Source organism: Stenella coeruleoalba (genome assembly GCF_951394435.1).
Source record: "Stenella coeruleoalba genome assembly, contig: scaffold_49, whole genome shotgun sequence".
Taxonomy (NCBI): Eukaryota; Metazoa; Chordata; class Mammalia; order Artiodactyla; family Delphinidae; genus Stenella; species Stenella coeruleoalba.
The window spans coordinates 1,240,536-1,264,106 of NW_027646118.1; the positions used below are offsets into that span (position 1 = coordinate 1,240,536).

Here is a 23,571-nt window from a genome sequence, read left to right on the forward strand (position 1 = left end):
GAATTACAGTGCCCCTGAGCTCCTTTCCTCAACTCGCTTTCTTTTGAGCTGGCCGCAACATCGCAGGATGGCTTCAGGCCCTAATCTGGTTCCGGTACGGCACGCTGAGCCTTTGGTTATTTCCTCTTCCTGGTGGGAAATGAGAGTTAAATTTGCCCGTCCAGACACCTCCAGCTAGCCTCTCATTGGTTCTCGCTATTCCTGTTCATCTTCCGCAGAAATTGCAAACTGGGCCAAACAGGAGGTTAAAGGCGCTGACTCTCCAAGTGGGGAGAGTGTTAGGAAAGCGTCTGGAATGTTGCACCCGAGTACCAGGGGAGGAAAACTGAGACATATTTGAACACGTCTCCCGATCACATGGTTGATCATACTCTAGATTCCACATGCATGTTTTAGCTGAAGGAAGAATACCTTAAACCTGGATAGTTGAAACCCTTGGAATGGGTACCATGCAATATGACTTCAAAGGGTCTTCATTTGCTTACCGAAGCTCTCCAATCCTATCACTGCTGCGTTTATGCCCCTGTACACATGCTTGATTCTCTTTCGGAGACATAGCAATCCATAGGTTTTAAGATACTTACTAGTCAGGTACATTCTTAGGCGTTTAATATGGGGTGTTGAGTCCATTTCGTTGAGCAAGGAGTAGCTCTTGTCTATTCCATATTTGGCTTAAGGAACTTTATCTGTGCTCATTTCAATCTCTGGTTTTATGCAGCACCCCAACTCACCTTTACCCTTAAGCAAGCATAAGTTGGTTTTCTAAATTTGAGACCCTGTTCTGTTCTGTAATTCAGTTCCTGTGTAGCCAAGTTTCCATTCCGTGTATTACTGATATCTTATGATGTTTCTTTTTCTGTGTGACTTATTTCAGTTAGAATCATCATACCTGAATCCACTCATTGTGCTGCTAAGGGCCTGATGACACAGATTTCATTGCTGAGTGATATTGCTTTGTAAGTAAATACCACAACTTCTTTATCCATTTTTCACTTTCTGCGATGTTGAACTTGTACTGTAAACGAGGTTCTTGTAAACAGAGCCGTTCCAAACTTTGGGGTGGCTGTGTCTTTTTGATTTTAATTTCCCTAAGCTATAGGACCATAAGTGGAAGTGCCCTAGGCTCTGTTGCTTTGTTTTTTAGATGTTTCAGGAAACACCATACACTTCTCCCAAGTGTCTGTTGGCAATTTACATCCCGCCCATCAGCATAACAAGGCTCCCAGTTCTCAATGGCCTGTTGTCTTTCTGGATTTTACACTTTTTTCAGATGGCCCTTTTGGCCGGGGGGAAGTGAGACTTCATTGTAGTGCAGATTTCCTTTGCAAGCTTGCTTGGTTGGCCAAAAAGTGCGTATACGTTTTTTCCTGAATATATTCAGGAGAAAACGCATACGCCCTTTTTGGCCAAGTGCATCATTGTGGACGTTCTGCCTCTTTTCCTATGCTTTCAATGTAATTCCAGTCTACCTCCTGAAATCGGTTTCCTGCAATTCTGCCCCGCTTTCAAGTCCTCTTGGCAGCCTTACTTCAGTCTATTTTTGGACGATAGCTGTCATTTATAACTCTGCAGGTTTGTGAATTACAGTGCCCCTGAGCTTCTTTCTTCAACTCGCTTTCTTGTGACCTGGCCGCAACACCGCAGGATGGCTTCAGGCCCTAATCTGGTTCCGGTACGGCATGCTGAGCCTTTGGTTAATTCCTCTTCCTGGTGGGAAATGAGAGTTAAATTTGCCCGTCCAGACACCTCCAGCTAGCCTCTCATTGGTTCTCGCTATTCCTGTTCATCTTCCGCAGAAATTGCAAACTGGGCCAAACAGGAGGTTAAAGGGACTGACTCTCCAAGTGGGGAGAGTGTTAGGAAAGCGTCTGGAATGTTGCACCCGAGTACCAGGGGAGGAAAACTGAGACATATTTGAACACGTCTCCCTATCACATGGTTGATCATACTCTAGGTTCCACAGGAATGTTTTAGCTGAAGGAAGAATACCTTAAACCTGGGTAGTTGAAACCCGTGGAATGGGTACCATGCAATATGACTTCAAAGGGTCTTCATTTGCTCACCGAACCTCTCCAATCCTATCACTGCTGCGTTTATGCCCCTGTACACATGCTTGATTCTCTTTCGGAGACATAGCAATCCATAGGTTTTAAGATACTTACTAGTCAGGTACATTCTTAGGCGTTTAATATGGGGTGTTGAGTCCATTTCGTTGAGCAAGGAGTAGCTCTTGTCTATTCCATATTTGGCTTAAGGAACTTTATCTGTGCTCATTTCAATCTCTGGTTTTATGCAGCAACACAACTCACCTTTCCCCTTAAGCAAGCATATGTTGGTTTTCTAAATTTGAGACCCTGTTCTGTTCTGTAATTCAGTTCCTGTGTAGCCAAGTTTACATTCCGTGTATTACTGATATCTTATGATGTTTCTTTTTCTGTGTGACTTATTTCAGTTAGAATCATCATACCTGAATCCACTCATTGTGCTGCTAAGGGCCTGATGACACAGATTTCATTGCTGAGTGATATTGCTTTGTAAGTAAATACCACAACTTCTTTATCCATTTATCACTTTCTGCGATGTTGAACTTGTACTGTAAACGAGGTTCTTGTAAACAGAGCCGTTCCAAATTTTGGGGTGGCTGTGTCTTTTTGATTTTAATTTCCCTAAGCTATAGGACCATAAGTGGAAGTGCCCTAGGCTCTGTTGCTTTGTTTTTTAGATGTTTCAGGAAACACCATACACTTCTCCCAAGTGTCTGTTGGCTATTTACATCCCGCCCATCAGCATAACAAGGCTCCCAGTTCTCAATGGCCTGTTGCCTTTCTGGATTTTACACTTTTTTCAGATGGCCCTTTTGGCCGGGGGGAAGTGAGACTTCATTGTAGTGCAGATTTCCTTTGCAAGCTTGCTTGGTTGGCCAAAAAGGGCGTATGCGTTTTTTCCTGAATATATTCAGGAAAAAACGCATACGCACTTTTTGGCCAAGTGCATCATTGTGGACGTTCTGCCTCTTTTCCTATGCTTTCAATGCAATTCCAGTCTACCTCCTGAAATCGGTTTCCTGCAATTCTGCCCCGCTTTCAAGTCCTCTTGGCAGCCTTATTTCAGTCTATTTTTGAACGATAGCTGTCATTTATAACTCTGCAGGTTTGTGAATTACAGTGCCCCTGAGCTCCTTTCTTCAACTCGCTTTCTTGTGACCTGGCCGCAACACCGCAGGATGGCTTCAGGCCCTAATCTGGTTCCGGCCAGGCATGCTGAGCCTTTGGTTAATTCCTCTTCCTGGTGGGAAATGAGAGTTAAATTTGCCCGTCCAGACACCTCCAGCTAGCCTCTCATTGGTTCTCGCTATTCCTGTTCATCTTCCGCAGAAATTGCAAACTGGGCCAAACAGGAGGTTAAAGGCGCTGACTCTCCAAGTGGGGAGAGTGTTAGTAAAGCATCTGGAATGTTGCACCCGAGTACCAGGGGAGGAAAACTGAGACATATTTGAACACGTCTCCCGATCACATGGTTGATCATACTCTAGGTTCCACATGCATGTTTTAGCTGAAGGAAGAATACCTTAAACCTGGATAGTTGAAACCCTTGGAATGGGTACCATGCAATATGACTTCAAAGGGTCTTCATAGGCTCACCGAACCTCTCCAATCCTATCACTGCTGCGTTTATGCCCCTGTACACATGCTTGATTCTCTTTCGGAGACATAGCAATCCATAGGTTTTAAGATACTTACTAGTCAGGTACATTCTTAGGCGTTTAATATGGGGTGTTGAGTCCATTTCGTTGAGCAAGGAGTAGCTCTTGTCTATTCCATATTTGGCTTAAGGAACTTTATCTGTGCTCATTTCAATCTCTGTTTTTATGCAGCACCCCAACTCACCTTTACCCTTAAGCAAGAATAAGTTGGTTTTCTAAATTTGAGACCCTGTTCTGTTCTGTAATTCAGTTCCTGTGTAGCCAAGTTTCCATTCCATGTATTACTGATATCTTATGATGTTTCTTTTTCTGTGTGACTTATTTCAGTTAGAATCATCATACCTGAATCCACTCATTGTGCTGCTAAGGGCCTGATGACACAGATTTCATTGCTCAGTGATATTGCTTTGTAAGTAAATACCACAACTTCTTTATCCATTTTTCACTTTCTGCGATGTTGAACTTGTACTGTAAACGAGGTTCTTGTAAACAGAGCCGTTCCAAACTTTGGGGTGGCTGTGTCTTTTTGATTTTAATTTCCCTAAGCTATAGGACCATAAGTGGAAGTGCCCTAGGCTCTGTTGCTTTGTTTTTTAGATGTTTCAGGAAACATCATACACTTCTCCCAAGTGTCTGTTGGCAATTTACATCCCGCCCATCAGAATAACAAGGCTCCCAGTTCTCAATGGCCTGTTGTCTTTCTGGATTTTACACTTTTTTCAGATGGCCCTTTTGGCCGGGGGGAAGTGAGACTTCATTGTAGTGCAGATTTCCTTTGCAAGCTTGCTTGGTTGGCCAAAAAGGGCGTATGCGTTTTTTCCTGAATATATTCAGGAGAAAACGCATACGCCCTTTTTGGCCAAGTGCATCATTGTGGACGTTCTGCCTCTTTTCCTATGCTTTCAATGCAATTCCAGTCTACCTCCTGAAATCGGTTTCCTGCAATTCTGCCCCGCTTTCAAGTCCTCTTGGCAGCCTTACTTCAGTCTATTTTTGGACGATAGCTGTCATTTATAACTCTGCAGGTTTGTGAATTACAGTGCCCCTGAGCTCCTTTCTTCAACTCGCTTTCTTGTGACCTGGCCGCAACACCGCAGGATGGCTTCAGGCCCTAATCTGGTTCCGGCCCGGCATGCTGAGCCTTTGGTTAATTCCTCTTCCTGGTGGGAAATGAGAGTTAAATTTGCCAGTCCAGACACCTCCAGCTAGCCTCTCATTGGTTCTCGCTATTCCTGTTCATCTTCCGCAGATATTGCAAACTGGGCCAAACAGGATGTTAAAGGGACTGACTCTCCAAGTGGGGAGAGTGTTAGTAAAGCGTCTGGAATGTTGCACCCGAGTACCAGGGGAGGAAAACTGAGACATATTTGAACACGTCTCCCGATCACATGGTTGATCATACTCTAGGTTCCACATGCATGTTTTAGCTGAAGGAAGAATACCTTAAACCTCTGTAGTTGAAACCCGTGGAATGGGTACCATGCAATATGACTTCAAAGGGTCTTCATTTGCTCACCGCACCTCTCCAATCCTATCACTGCTGCGTTTATGCCCCTGTACACATGCTTGATTCTCTTTCGGAGACATAGCAATCCATAGGTTTTAAGATACTTACAAGTCAGGTACATTCTTAGGCGTTTAATATGCGGTGTTGAGTCCATTTCGTTGAGCAAGGAGTAGCTCTTGTCTATTCCATATTTGGCTTAAGGAACTTTATCTGTGCTCATTTCAATCTCTGGTTTTATGCAGCACCCCAACTCACCGTTACTCTTAAGCAAGCATAAGTTGTTTTTCTAAATTTGAGACCCTGTTCTGTTCTGTAATTCAGTTCCTGTGTAGCCAAGTTTCCATTCCGTGTATTACTGATATCTTATGATGTTTCTTTTTCTATGTGACTTATTACAGTTAGAATCATCATACCTGAATCCACTCATTGTGCTGCTAAGAGCCTGATGACACAGATTTCATTGCTGAGTGATATTGCTTTGTAAGTGAATACCACAACTTCTTTATCCATTTTTCACTTTCTGCGATGTTGAACTTGTACTGTAAACGAGGTTCTTGTAAACAGAGCCGTTCCAAACTTTGGGGTGGCTGTGTCTTTTTGATTTTAATTTCCCTAAGCTATAGGACCATAAGTGGAAGTGCCCTAGGCTCTGTTGCTTTGTTTTTTAGATGTTTCAGGAAACACCATACACTTCTCCCGAGTGTCTGTTGGCAATTTACATCCCGCCCATCAGCATAACAAGGCTCCCAGTTCTCCATGGCCTGTCCTGCCTTTCTGGATTTTACACTTTTTTCAGATGGCCCTTTTGACCGGGGGGAAGTGAGACTTCATTGTAGTGCAGATTTCCTTTGCAAGCTTGCTTGGTTGGCCAAAAAGGGCGTATGCGTTTTTTCCTGAATATATTCAGGAAAAAATGCATACGCCCTTTTTGGCCAAGTGCATCATTGTGGACGTTCTGCCTCTTTTCCTATGCTTTCAATGCAACTCCAGTCTACCTCCTGAAATCGGTTTCCTGCAATTCTGCCCCGCTTTCAAGTCCTCTTGGCAGCCTTACTTCAGTCTATTTTTGGACGATAGCTGTCATTTATAACTCTGCAGGTTTGTGAATTACACTGCCCCTGAGCTCCTTTCTTCAACTCGCTTTCTTTTGAGCTGGCCGCAACATCGCAGGATGGCTTCAGGCCCTAATCTGGTTCTGGTACGGCACGCTGAGCCTTTGGTTATTTCCTCTTCCTGGTAGGAAATGAGAGTTAAATTTGCCCGTCCAGACACCTCCAGCTAGCCTCTCATTGGTTCTCGCTATTCCTGTTCATCTTCCGCAGAAATTGCAAACTGGGCCAAACAGGAGGTTAAAGGCGCTGACTCTCCAAGTGGGGAGAGTGTTAGGAAAGCGTCTGGAATGTTGCACCCGAGTACCAGGGGAGGAAAACTGAGACATATTTGAACACGTCTCCCTATCACATGGTTGATCATACTCTAGGTTCCACAGGCATGTTTTAGCTGAAGGAAGAATACCTTAAACCTGGGTAGTTGAAACCCGTGGAATGGGTACCATGCAATATGACTTCAAAGGGTCTTCATTTGCTCACCGAACCTCTCCAATCCTATCACTGCTGCGTTTATGCCCCTGTACACATGCTTGATTCTCTTTCGGAGACATAGCAATCCATAGGTTTTAAGATACTTACTAGTCAGGTACATTCTTAGGCGTTTAATATGGGGTGTTGAGTCCATTTCGTTGAGCAAGGAGTAGCTCTTGTCTATTCCATATTTGGCTTAAGGAACTTTATCTGTGCTCATTTCAATCTCTGTTTTTATGCAGTACCCCAACTCACCTTTACCCTTAAGCAAGAATAAGTTGGTTTTCTAAATTTGAGACCCTGTTCTGTTCTGTAATTCAGTTCCTGTGTAGCCAAGTTTCCATTCCGTGTATTACTGATATCTTATGATGTTTCTTTTTCTGTGTGACTTATTTCAGTTAGAATCATCATACCTGAATCCACTCATTGTGCTGCTAAGGGCCTGATGACACAGATTTCATTGCTGAGTGATATTGCTTTGTAAGTAAATACCACAACTTCTTTATCCATTTTTCACTTTCTGTGATGTTGAACTTGTACTGTAAACGAGGTTCTTGTAAACAGAGCCATTCCAAACTTTGGGGTGGCTGTGTCTTTTTGATTTTAATTTCCCTAAGCTATAGGACCATAAGTGGCAGTGCCCTAGGCTCTGTTGCTTTGTTTTTTAGATGTTTCAGGAAACACCATACACTTCTCCCGAGTGTCTGTTGGCAAATTACATCCCGCCCATCAGCATAACAAGGCTCCCAGTTCTCAATGGCCTGTTGCCTTTCTGGATTTTACACTTTTTTCAGATGGCCCTTTTGGCCGGGGGGATGTGAGACTTCATTGTAGTGCAGATTTCCTTTGCAAGCTTGCTTGGTTGGCCAAAAAGGGCGTATGCGTTTTTTCCTGAATATATTCAGGAAAAAACGCATACGCCCTTTTTGGCCAAGTGCATCATTGTGGACGTTCTGCCTCTTTTCCTATGCTTTCAATGCAATTCCAGTCTACCTCCTGAAATCGGATTCCTGCAATTCTGCCCCGCTTTCAAGTCCTCTTGGCAGCCTTACTTCAGTCTATTTTTGGACGATAGCTGTCATTTATAACTCTGCAGGTTTGTGAATTACAGTGCCCCTGAGCTCCTTTCTTCAACTCGCTTTCTTGTGACCTGGCCGCAACACCGCAGGATGACTTCAGGCCCTAATCTGTTTCCGGCACGGCACGCTGAGCCTTTGGTTATTTCCTCTTCCTGGTGGGAAATGAGAGTTAAATTTGCCCGTCCAGACACCTCCAGCTAGCCTCTCATTGGTTCTCGCTATTCCTGTTCATCTTCCGCAGAAATTGCAAACTGGGCCAAACAGGAGGTTAAAGGCGCTGACTCTCCAAGTGGGGAGAGTGTTCGTTAAGCGTCTGGAATGTTGCACCCGAGTACCAGGGGAGGAAAACTGAGACATATTTGAACACGTCTCCCGATCACATGGTTGATCATACTCTAGGTTCCACATGCATGTTTTAGCTGAAGGAAGAATACCTTAAACCTGGGTAGTTGAAACCCGTGGAATGGGTACCATGCAATATGACTTCAAAGGGTCTTCATTTGCTCACCGAACCTCTCCAATCCTATCACTGCTGCGTTTATGCCCCTGTACACATGCTTGATTCTCTTTCGGAGACATAGCAATCCATAGGTTTTAAGATACTTACTAGTCAGGTACATTCTTAGGCGTTTAATATGCGGTGTTGAGTCCATTTCGTTGAGCAAGGAGTAGCTCTTGTCTATTCCATATTTGACTTAAGGAACTTTATCTGTGCTCATTTCAATCTCTGGTTTTATGCAGCACCCCAACTCACCTTTACCCTTAAGCAAGCATAAGTTGGTTTTCTAAATTTGAGACCCTGTTCTGTTCTGTAATTCATTTCCTGTGTAGCCAAGTTTACATTCCGTGTATTACTGATATCTTATGATGTTTCTTTTTCTGTGTGACTTATTTCAGTTAGAATCATCATACCTGAATCCACTCATTGTGCTGCTAAGGGCCTGATGACACAGATTTCATTGCTGAGTGATATTGCTTTGTAAGTAAATACCACAAGTTCTTTATCCATTTTTCACTTTCTGCGATGTTGAACTTGTACTGTAAACGAGGTTCTTGTAAACAGAGCCGTTCCAAACTTTGGGGTGGCTGTGTCTTTTTGATTTTAAATTCCCTAAGCTATAGGACCATAAGTTGAAGTGCCCTAGGTTCTGTTGCTTTGTTTTTTAGATGTTTCAGGAAACACCATACACTTCTCCGGAGTGTCTGTTGGCAATTTACATCCCGCCCATCAGCATAACAAGGCTCCCAGTTCTCCATGGCCTGTCCTGCCTTTCTGGATTTTACACTTTTTTCAGATGGCCCTTTTGACCGGGGGGAAGTGAGACTTCATTGTAGTGCAGATTTCCTTTGCAAGCTTGCTTGGTTGGCCAAAAAGGGCGTATGCGTTTTTTCCTGAATATATTCAGGAAAAAACGCATACGCCCTTTTTGGCCAAGTGCATCATTGTGGACGTTCTGCCTCTTTTCCTATGCTTTCAATGCAATTCCAGTCTACCTCCTGAAATCGGTTTCCTGCAATGCTGCCCCGCTTTCAAGTCCTCTTGGCAGCCTTACTTCAGTCTAATTTTGGACGATAGCTGTCATTTATAACTCTGCAGGTTTGTGAATTACAGTGCCCCTGAGCTCCTTTCTTCAACTCGCTTTCTTGTGACCTGGCCGCAACACCACAGGATGGCTTCAGGCCCTAATCTGGTTCCGGCAGGACACGCTGAGCCTTTGGTTAATTCCTCTTCCTGGTGGAAAATGAGAGTTAAATTTGCCCGTCCAGACACCTCCAGCTAGCCTCTCATTGGTTCTCGCTATTCCTGTTCATCTTCCGCAGAAATTGCAAACTGGGCCAAACAGGAGGTTAAAGGGACTGACTCTCCAAGTCGGGAGAGTGTTAGTAAAGCGTCTGGAATGTTGCACCCGAGTACCAGGGTACGAAAACTGAGACATATTTGAACACGTCTCCCGATCACATGGTTGATCATCCTCTGGGTTCCACATGCATGTTTTAGCTGAAGGAAGAATACCTTAAACCTGGGTAGTTGAAACCCGTGGAATGGGTACCATGCAATATGACTTCAAAGGGTCTTCATTTGCTCACCGAACCTCTCCAATCCTATCACTGCTGCGTTTATGCCCCTGTACACATGCTTGATTCTCTTTCGGAGACATAGCAATCCATAGGTTTTAAGATACTTACTAGTCAGGTACATTCTTAGGCGTTTAATATGGGGTGTTGAGTCCATTTCGTTGAGCAAGGAGTAGCTCTTGTCTATTCCATATTTGGCTTAAGGAACTTTCTCTGTGCTCATTTCAATCTCTGGTTTTATGCAGCACCCCAACTCACCTTTCCCGTTAAGCAAGCATAAGTTGGTTCTAAATTTGAGACCCTGTTCTGTTTTGGAATGCAGTTCCTGTGTAGCCAAGTTTACATTCCGTGTATTACTGATATCTTATGATGTTTCTTTTTCTGTGTGACTTATTTCAGTTAGAATCATCGTACCTGAATCCACTCATTATGCTGCTACGGGCCTGATCACATAGATTTCATTGCTGAGTGATACTGCATTGTACGTAAGTACCACAAGTTCTTTATCCATTTTTCACTTTCTGTGATATTGAACTTGTACGGTAAACGAGGTTCTTGTAAACGGAGGCGTCCCAAACTTTGGGGTGGCTGTGTTTTTGATTTTAATTTCCCTAAGCTATAGGACCATAAGTGGAAGTGCCCTAGGTTCTGTTGCTTTGTTTTTTAGATGTTTTAGGAAACACCATACACTTCTCCTGAGTGTCTGTTGGCAATTTACATCCCGCCCATCAGCATAACAAGGCTCCCAGTTCTCCATGGCCTGTCCTGCCTTTCTGGATTTTACACTTTTTTCAGATGGCCCTTTTGACCGGGGGGAAGTGAGACTTCATTGTAGTGCAGATTTCCTTTGCAAGCTTGCTTGGTTGGCCAAAAAGTGCGTATGCGTTTTTTCCTGAATATATTCAGGAAAAAACGCATACGCCCTTTTTGGCCAAGTGCATCATTGTCGAGTTTCTGACTCTCTTCATATGCTTTCAATGCAATTCCAGTCTACCTCCTGAAATCGGTTTCCTGCAATTCTGCCTTGCTTTCAATGCCTCTTCATAGCCTTACCTCAATATATTTTTTAAAAATAGTTGGCCTTTATAACTCTGCAGGATTTTGAATTGCAGTGGCCCTTAGCTCCATTTTTTAGCTCTTATTTTTGTGGTATTGCCCCATAACCACAGGATTCCTTGAAGCCCTATTTTTCTTCTGGGGCACCTGCTGTGCCTTTGGTTAATTCTTCTTACTGATGTGATATTAGAGTGACATGTGCCCATTGAAACCGCTACAGCTAGTTCCTCACTGGTTCCCCCTATTCCCATTCATCCTCTGCACTAACTGCAGACTGTGCGATACCAGAACTTAAAGGCATTGACTCCATGTGGGGATGTTGTTAGTAAAGCGGCTGTAATGTCGATCCGGAGCCCCAGGCGAGGAAAAATGAGGTGCGTTTTAGAAACCTTTCCCGATCATATGGTATACCAGTCGCTGGGTTTCCCAAGCATGGTTTAGCTGTAGGAAGATTCCCTTCAACCTGGAGTGTTGGGACCCTTGGAATGAGTAGCATGAAGTATTGCATTAAACTTTCGGCAGTTGCTCACCAAAGCTCACCAATCCTGTCAGCCCCAAGTGTCCAGCCTTATGTCTTATCCAGCTGTGGGTTTATATGTGGTCAATCCAGGTTGTATCACAGCCCCTGAGCGAATTTTGTAAGAATTTTTCTCTCTTTCATTGTTTCAGCGTTTTGTTTTTAAAATTTATTTCTATAATGGGGTTTAGCTCCTTTTCACTGCTGTGTTTGTTCCGCTCTGCACACACTTGATTCCCTTATGGAGATATATCAATACATGGGTTTTAAGATTCTTATTCCTCAGATATATTTCTCTGCGGTGTATAGGGAGTGTTGAGGCCAGTTCATTGAGGAAGGTGTAGATCTTGTCTAATACCTATTTGGTTTATTGAACGGTATCTGTGCTAATTTCAAACTCTGGTTTTATGCATCACCCCACCTCTCCTTTCCCCTTAAGCTGACATAAGTGTGTTTTCTAAATGTGAGACACTGTTCTGTTCTGTAATTCATTTCTTGTGCAGCCATATTTACCCTCCCTCTATAAGTGATATCTTATGATATGTTTCTTTTTCTGTTTGACTTATTTCAAGTAGTATTATCGGACCTAAATCCACTCTTTATCCTTCTACTAGCCTTATTACATTGATTTCATGGTGAAGAGATATTCCATTGTACATAAGTACCACATCTTCTTTATCCATTGTTCTCTTTCCTGGGATATTTAAGGTGTACTGAAGTTGAGGTTCTTGTAAACAGAGTAGCCCTAAACTGTGGTGTGCTTGTGTCTTGTTGATTTTTAGACTTCCCTAGATATACTCCCATGATTGGAAGTGTCCTATGCTCTGTAGCTCTGTTTTTTAGATGATTTAGGAACCACCATACACTTCTCCAGAGTGGCTCTCGGCAGTTCACACACTGCCCATCAGCGTATAAAGGCTCCCTGTTCTCCATGGCCTGTCCTGCATTTCTGGTTTTTACAATTTTTTAGGATGGCCCTTTTGACCGGTGGGAAGTGAGACTTCTTTGTTGTGCACATTTGCATTGCTTGCTTGCTTCGTTGCCCATAAAGTGCGTATGCGTTTTTTCCTGGATATAATCAGGAAAAAACGCATACGCCCTTTTGGGCCAACTGCATCATTGTCGAAATTCTGCCGCTTTTCATGTGCGTTAAAGACGAGTCCAATCTATCTCTTGAAATCTGTTTCTTGCAATTCTGTCTTGCATTCAGATCCTCTTCTTTGCCTTACCTCAACATATTTTTGGACGTTAGTTTTCATTTATAACTCTGCAGGTTTGTGAATTGCAGTGACCCTGAGCTCCATTTTTTAAGTTGCTCTTTTGTGAGCTGGCCTCAAACCCGCAGGATTGCTTCAGGCCCTATTTTGGCTCCGGCGAGGCAGGCTGAGCCTTTCTTTAATTCTTATTCTTAATGGGAAATTAGAGTGATATGTGCCCGTCCAAACCCCTACAACTCTTCTCTCATTGGTTCCCCCTCTTCCCGTTCATCCTCCTCACAATTTGCAAAATGTGTGAAACAGAAGTTTAAATGTGCTGATTCTCCAAGTGGGGAGATTCTAAGTAGCGTGGCTGGAATGGTGAACAGGAGCACCAGGAGAGGATAAATGAGGTGCATTTTAGACACATCTCCCGATCACATGGTGTACAGTCCTCTGGGTTTTCCATGCATGTTTTAGCTGTAGGAAGATCCCTTGAACCTGCAGATTTGGGACCCATTGAATGGGTACCAGGTAGTATTACTTTAAAGGGTGTGCATTTCCTCACCCAACCTCACATTTCTCTTAGCGCAAACAGTTTCCAGCCTTATGTCTCATCCTGCTGTGGGTCTAGATGTGTTCAATCCATGTTGCATCACCGTCCCTGAGGAAAAGTTGTAAGAGGTTTTCTCTGTCTCTCTGTCGTTTATTTTTTTCAATTTATTACTATATTGGTTACAGCTGATTTTCAAAGCTCTGTTTCTTGCTGCTGTACCTCCACTTGATTCGCGTACAGAGAGACATCAATAAATTCTTTTTCAGATTCTTACCAGTCGTATATATTCTTTTCCGGTGACTTGAGTGTGCGGAGTGCAGTTCTTTTAGCTACCGTGTAGGCCTTGTTGATTATCAGTTTGGTATTTGGAATGGTATCTTTGCTAATTTCAACCTCCTGGATGATGCCTCACCCCTCCCCACCTTTCCCGTTTAGCAGCCTTATGCGTGTTTTCTACATATTTGACTATGTTTTTGTTTTGTAATTTATTTCATGTGTAGCCATTTTGGATTCCACCTTTAAGTGATATCTTATGATATGTGTCTTTTTCTTTTTGAATTCTGTCACTTAGAATGATCATACGTAACTCCTCCGGAGTTGTTACAACTGGCCATATTTCATTGATTTCCAGGCTGAATAATATTCCACTCTACCTAAGTACCACATCTCTATCCATTTTTTCCCTCCAGAGACATTTAAGTTATATCCTAGTCGAGGATCTTTTAAACAGAGAGGGGGTAAACATTGGGGTGCCTGTGTCCTCTCGATTTTTGTTTTTCCCAAGATATACGCCCATGAGTGCAAGTGCCCTATGCTCTGTAGCTCATTTTTTAGATGCTTTAGTAAACACAATACACTTCTCCAGAATGGCCGTTGGCAATATACATTTCCACTATAAGTCTCACAGGGCTCCCTCTTCTCGTTGCCCTGTCCTGCATTTCTGTTGTTTACGCTTTATGAGGATGGCTCTTCTGACTGATGCGAAGTGATATCTTTTGTAGTATTGACTTCCAGTGCCCACCTGTTTGGTTGGCTAAAAAAGTGTATGCCCTTTTCTTGAATATATACAGAAAAGAACGCATACACCCTTTTTGGCCAACTGCAATGTTGGCAATGTTCAGCTCCTTTTCTTGTGCTTAATGGCGAGTCCTTTCTACCTCCTCAAATCCCTTTCCTGCCATTCTCCCTTGCTTACAAGTCCTTTTCTCTGACTTTCCTCAAGACATTTTTCAGTGATGGATATTTTCAACTCTGCAGTTTTGTGAATTTTACTGCCCCTGAGTTCCATTGTTCAACTCGTGTTTATGGGAACTGGCCACAAAGCAGCGGGATTTCCTCAAGCCCTATACTGTTTCCATGGGCAACCCTAGCCTTTGGTCAATTCGTCTTCCTGATTGGAAATTAGAGTGACATGTGCCTGTCTGAACACCTAGGACTTGTCTCTCATTGTTCCTCATCCTTCCGCTTCATCCTCTGGACAAATTCCAAACTGTACGCAACAGGATGTTGACAGTGCTGACATCTCCAAGTGGGGAGACTGTTAGTAAAGACGCTGGAGGGGTGAACCCGAGCACCAGGAGATGAGGAGATGAGATGCCTTTTCCAAACTCTTCCCGATCAGACGGTATACCATCCTCTGGGTGTGACAGACATGTTTTAGCAGTAGGAAGAGTCCCATTCATGTAAGGAGAACACCAGGGCTTTTTCAAAATCAGTGTCTCCCCGAAACCCAAACTGGGGAAGTTTTTAAGCTACGGCTACACATATGTTCATTAAGGGCCTTGGGAAGTAGGCAGAGTCCAAACTTTAGATGATTGAAGTCTTCAGGGTCAGAAGCACTCACCACCAGCTTCCCTTAGGCTACACTTTAACTGTCATTGATAGATGATGTCAATAAAAATATCTATTCTTTTTCAGATTATTTCCCCTTATAGGTTATTGCAAAATGTTGAGTGTAGTTCCCTGTGCTATACAGTAGTTCCTTGTTGATGATCTATTTTATACATAGCAGTGTGTATGTGTTCATTCCAAACTGTTAATTTATCCCTCCTCCCACCTTTCCCCTTTGGTAATAATAAATTATAAGATTTTATACTTCTCAGAAATGGGGGAGCTGAAAGAGAGGTATCATTTTCAATGGAAAAGCATTTAAAACAAGATTGAAGGTTTAACCAAGATTATTAGCTGTACATCCTTGGAAAGAAATCACTTCGTTTCTCTAATATTGACCTGACAAATAAGACAAACCTTTTCACTGAACTTGCTTATAAAAAGTGATGGAAATATCAAATGGAAGTGTTAAAAACATCTTATTTTACCCGAGCCTTATACACTGTTCTATGTTAACTACAGTTTGGCTCACACATCTGTTCATTGAGGTTACAATAGTCTCAATTTCTGTTACTGATCCTCCAGAGTGGACCCCAACAAGTGTCCCCCTGCCCAGTGTCATTGGGGCCAACAGATCGAGACTGAGTTTGGTTCACAAGCAAAGGAAAATTTATATTTTGATCAGAGAATGGAGAGGTGAGAACATGCACTACCCCGTGGGCTGTGGGCTGGGCTGCTGTGTAGAGATCCTGTCAGAGTCAGTGGGAGGGAGGGAGGCGGCGGAGCTCTCGAGGGCCGGGTTGGCTGTAGCTCAGGCTCTATATCGTGGAGTCTGCACTGGGCCCCAGGAGCTGAGGTGTCGACCCAGCCATTCTGCACTAGGAAATCTGGTCTGAAGTGCCGGGTGTGGAACCTCTGCATGCGGGACCCTAGGAGCACGTGAAATTAGACAAAGCACAAAGGATAAAAAAGGTTAGACTTGACTTTATTGCCCAGATTCTATTTTTATCTCCCAGGGATTTTTAATGGGCTTTGCTGGGGACAAACCCCTCCTCTGCCTTTTGTCCCGTTCCTCATTCTTGGAGTGCTGAGGGTGCAGACCCTTCTTCTGTAACTGCTGAGTGCTGAGTTGGGAGCCCTCATACCCTGGGGCGAGGGTCAGAGCTTCTCCCCAGCAGCCTCCCGGTGACGTTGATTGTCCCCAGGACCCCTGCCTCCCTGCTCGTCCACCTGAGCACCAGCATTGGAAGTGTTATAGATTCTAATGACCTTTAAGTGTCCAGGAAAGAGATGTGCAGAGACGCTGTGGGGGCCGGTTTCACCCCGCCCCACATTTGTTCGGCCACCTTAGGCTGACCGTCTCTGCCAGCCTAGATGCTCTGACCAGTAGTCTGCGCTTTCTTCAATTAGGCCCCTGAATTAACGTACAAACAGCACCAGGTGTCAGAGCCCTGCCCGCTCAACTCCCAGACAGTCCAGGGTCAGTGGTGACCAAGGACCATGATGGCTACTGAGTCAACAGCCTTTTGAAGTAAACAGGAGTCCAGCCGGTCTTATTGGCCACCATCATCACGGTGTCTGTCGGCTTTTCTATGGTGACAGTGTGGTATACTGTTCCCCCGCCAAGATTATTAGCTCCCCTCTGGGTGCAGTAAGTCCTGCAAGCAGTAGTCTACTCTTTTGGGACACACTCTTGTTGTTTTATGAGAGAAACTCCAGGTCAAGTGATGTTCACACGAGTCGTCATGGTGCCCTGTTGCCCCCGGTTATCTCTCTGGATGTTGGAGTTGGAGGGTCTCCTCACTCGAGGTCGGTGTGCCCACGGAGCGAACCCTGCAACTTCAGGGCATGGTTGGTGGTTAGGATCACCACGTGGGGTCCTTTTCCCTTAGGAGGGAGGTGGCCTTTTGGGCTGCTGATTTCCAGGTTTTTAGATACCGCCAGTATCTTGGCCAGATGTGGCAGTGGGCCAAGCCCCTTAGTGACCGTAGTTTATCCTACCTGGATGGCATTCTTGCATTGTTCCATTTCAAGTGGTCCCAGTTTTTGCACTAATTCTCCAATGGCGATTCACCTTTCACCGGGAATGTAAAGGTCAAAGGGTTTAGCTAAATTAGGGAGTTCCAGGGCAAGGGTCTGAATTGACTGCTCTTTCCATTCTTGAAAGACCACTTCTGGATTCTATTCAAAAGGATCATCATCTTTTCCTTTCAGTGTTTCATATAGAGGCCCAGCTAGTAGACTGTAGCTAGGGATCCAGAAGCAGCAAACCCTGGCCTCCCCAGGAACCCCTAAGCTGTCTTCTAGTTTTAGAAAGGGGTAAGGCTGAAAATGGTTTCTTCCCTTTCCTGGGATGGGCTTCTCTGACCTTCTGTGAGAATGAAGCCCAGGCAGGTCACCGCAGTCTGTGATATTTGAGCTTTTTCTTGGACAACTTCTATCCTTTATTGGCTTGGTAGTTCAGAGGCCTCCTTAGTAGGGCTGGTGATCAGAATGTCGTCTGCATATTGAAGGAGGGTTTCCTTTTCCAGAGGTAGAACTTTTAGGTCTTTAGCTAAGCTTTCCCCAAAGATGGTGTGGGAATTTTTGCACCCTTGGGGCCAGACGGCCCGGAAGTATTGTTTTAGTTGTATGTTGAGTCCTGCCACTCACAAGCCAAAATTTCTTGTGACTCTGGGACTAATGGAATACAAAAGAAGGCATCATTGAAGACTAATACAGAATACCATGTCCTGGTGGTTGGTAGAATGACCAGCAGGGTGTAGGAATTAGGAGCAACTGGAGGTATATCCTCGGTGGCTTCACTGACTGTCCTGACATCCTTTACCAGGTCCCCAGCAGCCCATGGGGCTCTCGTGGTCAGACCAATCCCAGAATATGGAGCTCACCTGGGCAGGTACCCCACCCCCACCCCAGCCCTCGGGGCTCTCGTGGTCAGGCCCCTCCCAGGATACAGAGCTACCCTTGCAGGTACCGTGGCAGGGCTGGGCACACAGGAACCGTGCACATAGCCCTCATTGCAGAGCACCCCCAGCTCACCTGTCGCTCAGAGCTGACACAGAGCACCTCAGAGCAGGACTTGAACTAACAAACAGCAGCTGCGACAGGTCTGTGACCCTGGGCATCACTCCGTGAGGCCTCCCTCCACCTGGTCTTCCAGAGACTTCCACTGCACCCGGGGCACCAGGCCTCTGTCTCCAACCACCACCCACCCCTCCTCTGCCTGACTCCTGGGTTCCTCTCATTAGGAGAGGGTTTTCTTGAAGTTGTCTCCCACTCATGGGCCAGATAAAATGATTAGAAAACAAGCCAAAGCTGCAGCCCCTTGTCTATCCTGACTCTCAGGAGCCCACACCTGTTCCTTGGACCTGGCCGGTTCAGCAAGTTCCATTTTCTGCAACTGTGAGCCCCTGAGGGGTGATGATTGGCTGACCTGGGCAGCCTTACCGTGCCGGCCAGCCCTCCCCAGGTGTGCCTGGGTTGAGATCAATATAAATACCACTCCAGGCAGCAAGAGCCCCTGCAGCCGTGCCTGACGCCATTTTCTCTGCCCTGTCAGCAGTCTCGGGGCTGGGCTGGTGGGAGGGAGTGAGAGGCCACGGCTTTGTGGGTGGCCCAGTGTGAGTGGGGCTCTGCTGGACTTTCTGCAGCAGTTGCCAGGCTGCCACCTGCTAAAGAAGAGGATGTGTCACCCATACCTGCTGCTGGAATTTCTCCCTGGGCAGAGGTGAGGAAGGAAAAAAGCAGTGGGGGCAGGGACAGGACGGGTATCTCAGGCAGGGAAATGGAAATCTTCCAGAAGAGCACCCAGGGCCAGGACCATCCTGGCTGGCCTGCAGGCACCAAGTCGGCCGGCATGCTGTCACTCGTGTGGCTCTATGGCCCTTCCTCTAGGCTTTCAAGTCCTTGTATATATTCAGGTGTTTTACCTGGGACGGGTGGGAATAGTTCAGCAGCAACTGGCCTGGGGCTCAGCTCACGTTTACTCACAGATGCCTCGGCACGGTGCCCCAGCTTTGCAATGAGGACGCTTGTTGCGTGGGGGCTGCTGGCTGAATGGGAGACGATTCCCCACCACTGACCAACTTCAGAATTGTTTACAACTGGAGCAAGTGCCCTGATACGGTTTTCCTCTGTGTAACTGGTGGGTTCTGTGTTTTTTTTCTCTTTTTCGTTTTTGGTTCAAGGTAGATTTTATTCCTCTTTTTTGTATTTACAGATATAAGCATGGAAATAATTTATTCATATAAATACATGTATGTGCAGGGAATAATTGTTTTTTCTGTTTTATTTTTTAAATTTTACTTCTTTTTAATTTTGAATTTTATTTTATATTTTTATACAGCAGGTTCTTATTGGTTATCTATTTTATACATCTAAATGTATACATGCCAATCCCAGTCTCTCAACTCCTCCCACCACCACCCCCCCAACAGCTTTCCCCCCTTGTTGTCCATACGTTTGTTGTCTACATCTGTTGCTCTATTTATGCCTTGCAAAATGGTTAATCTGTACAGTTTTTCTAGGTTCCACATATATGCATGAATATACAAGATTTGTTTTTCTCTTTCTGACTTACTTCACTCTGTATGACAGTCTCTAGATCCATCGACGTCTCTACAAATGACCCAATTTCATTCCTTTTCATGGCTTAGTAATATTCCATTTTATATATGTACCACAGCTTTATGCATTCGTCTGTCTGTGGGCATTTAGGTTGCTTCCATTACCTCGATATTGTAAATAGTGATGCAATGAACATTGCGGTGAATGACTCTTTTTGATTTATGGTTTTGTCTGGGTATATGTCCAGTACTGGGATTGCTGTATCATATGGTAATTCTATTGTTAGTTTCTTAAGAAATTCCATATTGTTCTCCATAATGACTGTATCAATTTATATTCCCAACAATAGTGGAAGAGGGTTCCTTTTCTCCACACCCTTTCCAGCATTTTTTGTTTGTAGATTTTCAATGATGCCTATTCTACCAGGTGTGAGGTGATACCTCATTGTTGAATCCATTTCGTTGAGCAAGGGGTAGCTCTTGTCTATTACATATTTGGCTTATGGAACGGTATCTGTGCTAATTTCAAATTCTGCTTTTATGCAGTACCCCAACTCACCTTCCCCCTTAGGCAGGCATAAGTTGGTTTTCTAAACTTGAGACCCTGTTCTGTTTTGTAATTCAGTTCATGTGTAGCCAAGATCACATTCTGTGTATTAGTGATACCTTATGATGTTTCTTTTTCTGTGTGACTTATTTCACTTAGAATCATCGTGCCTCAATCCACTCATTATGCTGGTACAGGCCTGGTGACATAGATTTCATTGCTGAGTGGTATTCTGTTGTACATAAGTACCGCAACTTCTTTATCCATTATTTGCTCTCTGGGATATTTAACTTGTGCCGTAGAAGAGATTTCTGTAAAAAGACCCATCCCAAATTTTGGGGTTGCTGTGTCTTTTTGATATTAATTTCCCTAAGCTATAGGACCATAAGTGGAAGTGCCCTAGGCTCTGTTGCTTTGTTTTTTAGATGTTTCAGGAAACACCATACACATCTCCCCAGTGTCTGTTGGCAATTTACATCCCGCCCATCAGCATAACAAGGCTCCCAGTTCTCCATGGCCTGTCCTGCCTTTCTGGGTTTTACACTTTTTTCAGATGGCCCTTTTGACCGGGGGGAAGTGAGACTTCATTGTAGTGCAGATTTCCTTTGCAAGCTTGCTTGGTTGGCCAAAAAGGGCGTATGCGTTTTTTCCTGAATATATTGAGGAAAAAACGCATACGCCGTTTTGGCAAAGTGCATCATTGTGGACGTTCTGCCTCTTTTCCTATGCTTTCAATGCAATTCCAGTCTACCTCCTGAAATCGGTATCCTGCAATTCTGCCCCGCTTTCAAGTCCTCTTGGCAGCCTTACTTCAGTATATTTTTGGACGATAGCTGTCATTTATAACTCTGCAGGTTTGTGAATTACAGAGACCCTGAGCTCCTTTCTTCAACTCGCTTTCTTTTGAGCTGGCCGCAACACCGCAGGATGGCTTCAGGCCCTAATCTGGTTCCGGCACGGCACGCTGAGCCTTTGGTTATTTCCTCTTCCTGGTGGGAAATGAGAGTTAAATTTGCCCGTCCAGACACCTCCAGCTAGTCTCTCATTGGTTCTCCCTATTCCTGTTCATCTTCCGCAGAAATTGCAAACTGGGCCAAACAGGAGGTTAAAGGCGCTGACTCTCCAAGTCAGGAGAGTGTTAGTAAAGGGTCTGGAATGTTGCACCCGAGTACCAGGGGAGGAAAACTGAGACATATTTGAACACGTCTCCCGTTCACACGGTTGATCATACTCGGGGTTCCACATGCATGTTTTAGCTGAAGGAAGAATACCTTAAACCTGGAGAGTTGAGACCCGTGTAATGGGTACCATGCAATATGACTTCAAAGGGTCTTCATTTGCTCACCGAACCTCTGCAATCCCCTCACTGCTGCGTTCATGCCCCTGTACACATGCTTGATTCTCCTTCGGAGACATAGCAATCCATAGGTTTTAAGATACTTACTAGTCAGGTACATACTTAGGCGTTTAATATGGGGTGTTGAGTCCATTTCGTTGAGCAAGGAGTAGCTCTTGTCTATTCCATATTTGGCTTAAGGAACATTATCTGTGCTCATTTCAATCTCTGGTTTTATGCAGCACCCCAACTCACCTTTCCCCTTAAGCAAGCATAAGTTGGTTTTCTAAATTTGAGACCCTGTTCTGTTCTGTAATTCAGTTCCTGTGTAGCCAAGTTTCCATTCCGTGTATTAGTGATATCTTATGATGTTTCTTTTTCTGTGTGACTTATTTCAGTTAGAATCATCATACCTGAATCCACTCATTGTGCTGCTAAGGGCCTGATGACATAGATTTCATTGCTGAGTGATATTGCTTTGTAAGTGAATACCACAACTTCTTTATCCATTTTTCACTTTCTGCGATGTTGAACTTGTACTGTAAACGAGGTTCTTGTAAACAGAGGCGTCCCAAACTTTGGGGTGGCTGTGTCTTTTTGATTTTAATCTCCCTAAGCTATAGGACCATAAGTGGAAGTGCCCTAGGCTCTGTTGCTTTGTTTTTTAGATGTTTCAGGAAACACCATACACTTCTCCCAAGTGTCTGTTGACAATTTACATCCCGCCCATCAGCATAACAAGGCTCCCAGTTCTCCATGGCCTGTCCTGCCTTTCTGGATTTTACACTTTTTTCAGATGGCCCTTTTGACCGGGGGGAAGTGAGACTTCATTGTAGTGCAGATTTCCTTTGCAAGCTTGCTTGGTTGGCCAAAAAGGGCGTATGCGTTTTTTCCTGAATATATTCAGGAAAAAACGCATACGCCCTTTTTGGCCAAGTGCATCATTGTGGACGTTCTGCCTCTTTTCCTATGCTTTCAATGCAATTCCAGTCTACCTCCTGAAATCGGTTTCCTGCAATTCTGCCCCGCTTTCAAGTCCTCTTGGCAGCCTTACTTCAGTCTATTTTTGGACGATAGCTGTCATTTATAACTCTGCAGGTTTGTGAATTACAGTGCCCCTGAGCTCCTTTCTTCAACTCGCTTTCTTGTGACCTGGCCGCAACACCGCAGGATGGCTTCAGGCCCTAATCTGGTTCCGGTATGGCACGCTGAGCCGTTGGTTAATTCCTCTTCCTGGTGGGAAATGAGAGTTAAATTTGCCCGTTCAGACACCTCCAGCTAGCCTCTCATTGGTTCTCGCTATTCCTGTTCATCTTCCGCAGAAATTGCAAACTGGGCCAAACAGGAGGTTAAAGGGACTGACTCTCCAAGTCGGGAGAGTGTTAGTAAAGCGTCTGGAATGTTGCACCCGAGTACCAGGGGAGGAAAACTGAGACATATTTGAACACGTCTCCCGTTCACATGGTTGATCATACTCTGGGTTCCACATACATGTTTTAGCTGAAGGAAGAATACCTAAAACCTGGAGAGTTGAGACCCGTGGAATGGGTACCATGCAATATGACTTCAAAGGGTCTTCATTTGCTCACCGAACCTCTCCAATCCTATCACTGCTGCGTTTATGCCCCTGTACACATGCTTGATTCTCTTTTGGAGACATAGCAATCCATAGGTTTTAAGATACTTACTAGTCAGGTACATTCTTAGGCGTTTAATATGGGGTGTTGAGTCCATTTCGTTGAGCAAGGAGTAGCTCTTGTCTATTCCATATTTGGCTTAAGGAACTTTATCTGTGCTCATTTCAATCTCTGGTTTTATGCAGCACCCCAACTCACCTTTCCCCTTAAGCAAGCATAAGTTGGTTTTCTAAATTTGAGACACTGTTCTGTTCTGTAATTCAGTTCCTGTGTAGCCAAGTTTACATTCCGTGTATTACTGATATCTTATGATGTTTCTTTTTCTGTGTGACTTATTTCAGTTAGAATCATCATACCTGAATCCACTCATTGTGCTGCTAAGGGCC

General features: G+C 44.4%; 1 long non-coding RNA gene across 11 annotated transcripts in view; it reads left to right on the plus strand.

Annotated features, from left to right (window-relative positions):
* Positions 1 to 23,571, plus strand: part of LOC307181315 — a 2,020,778-nt gene that overhangs the window by 1,233,070 nt on the left and 764,137 nt on the right. Inside the window, exon 5 of one of the 11 annotated variants that reach the window (XR_013826418.1) lies at positions 5,613 to 5,694. The exons of the other annotated variants lie outside the window; for them this stretch is intronic. This is a non-coding gene — a long non-coding RNA (uncharacterized lncRNA). The remainder of the gene's footprint in view (positions 1 to 5,612; positions 5,695 to 23,571) is intronic. 11 annotated transcript variants of the gene reach the window in all.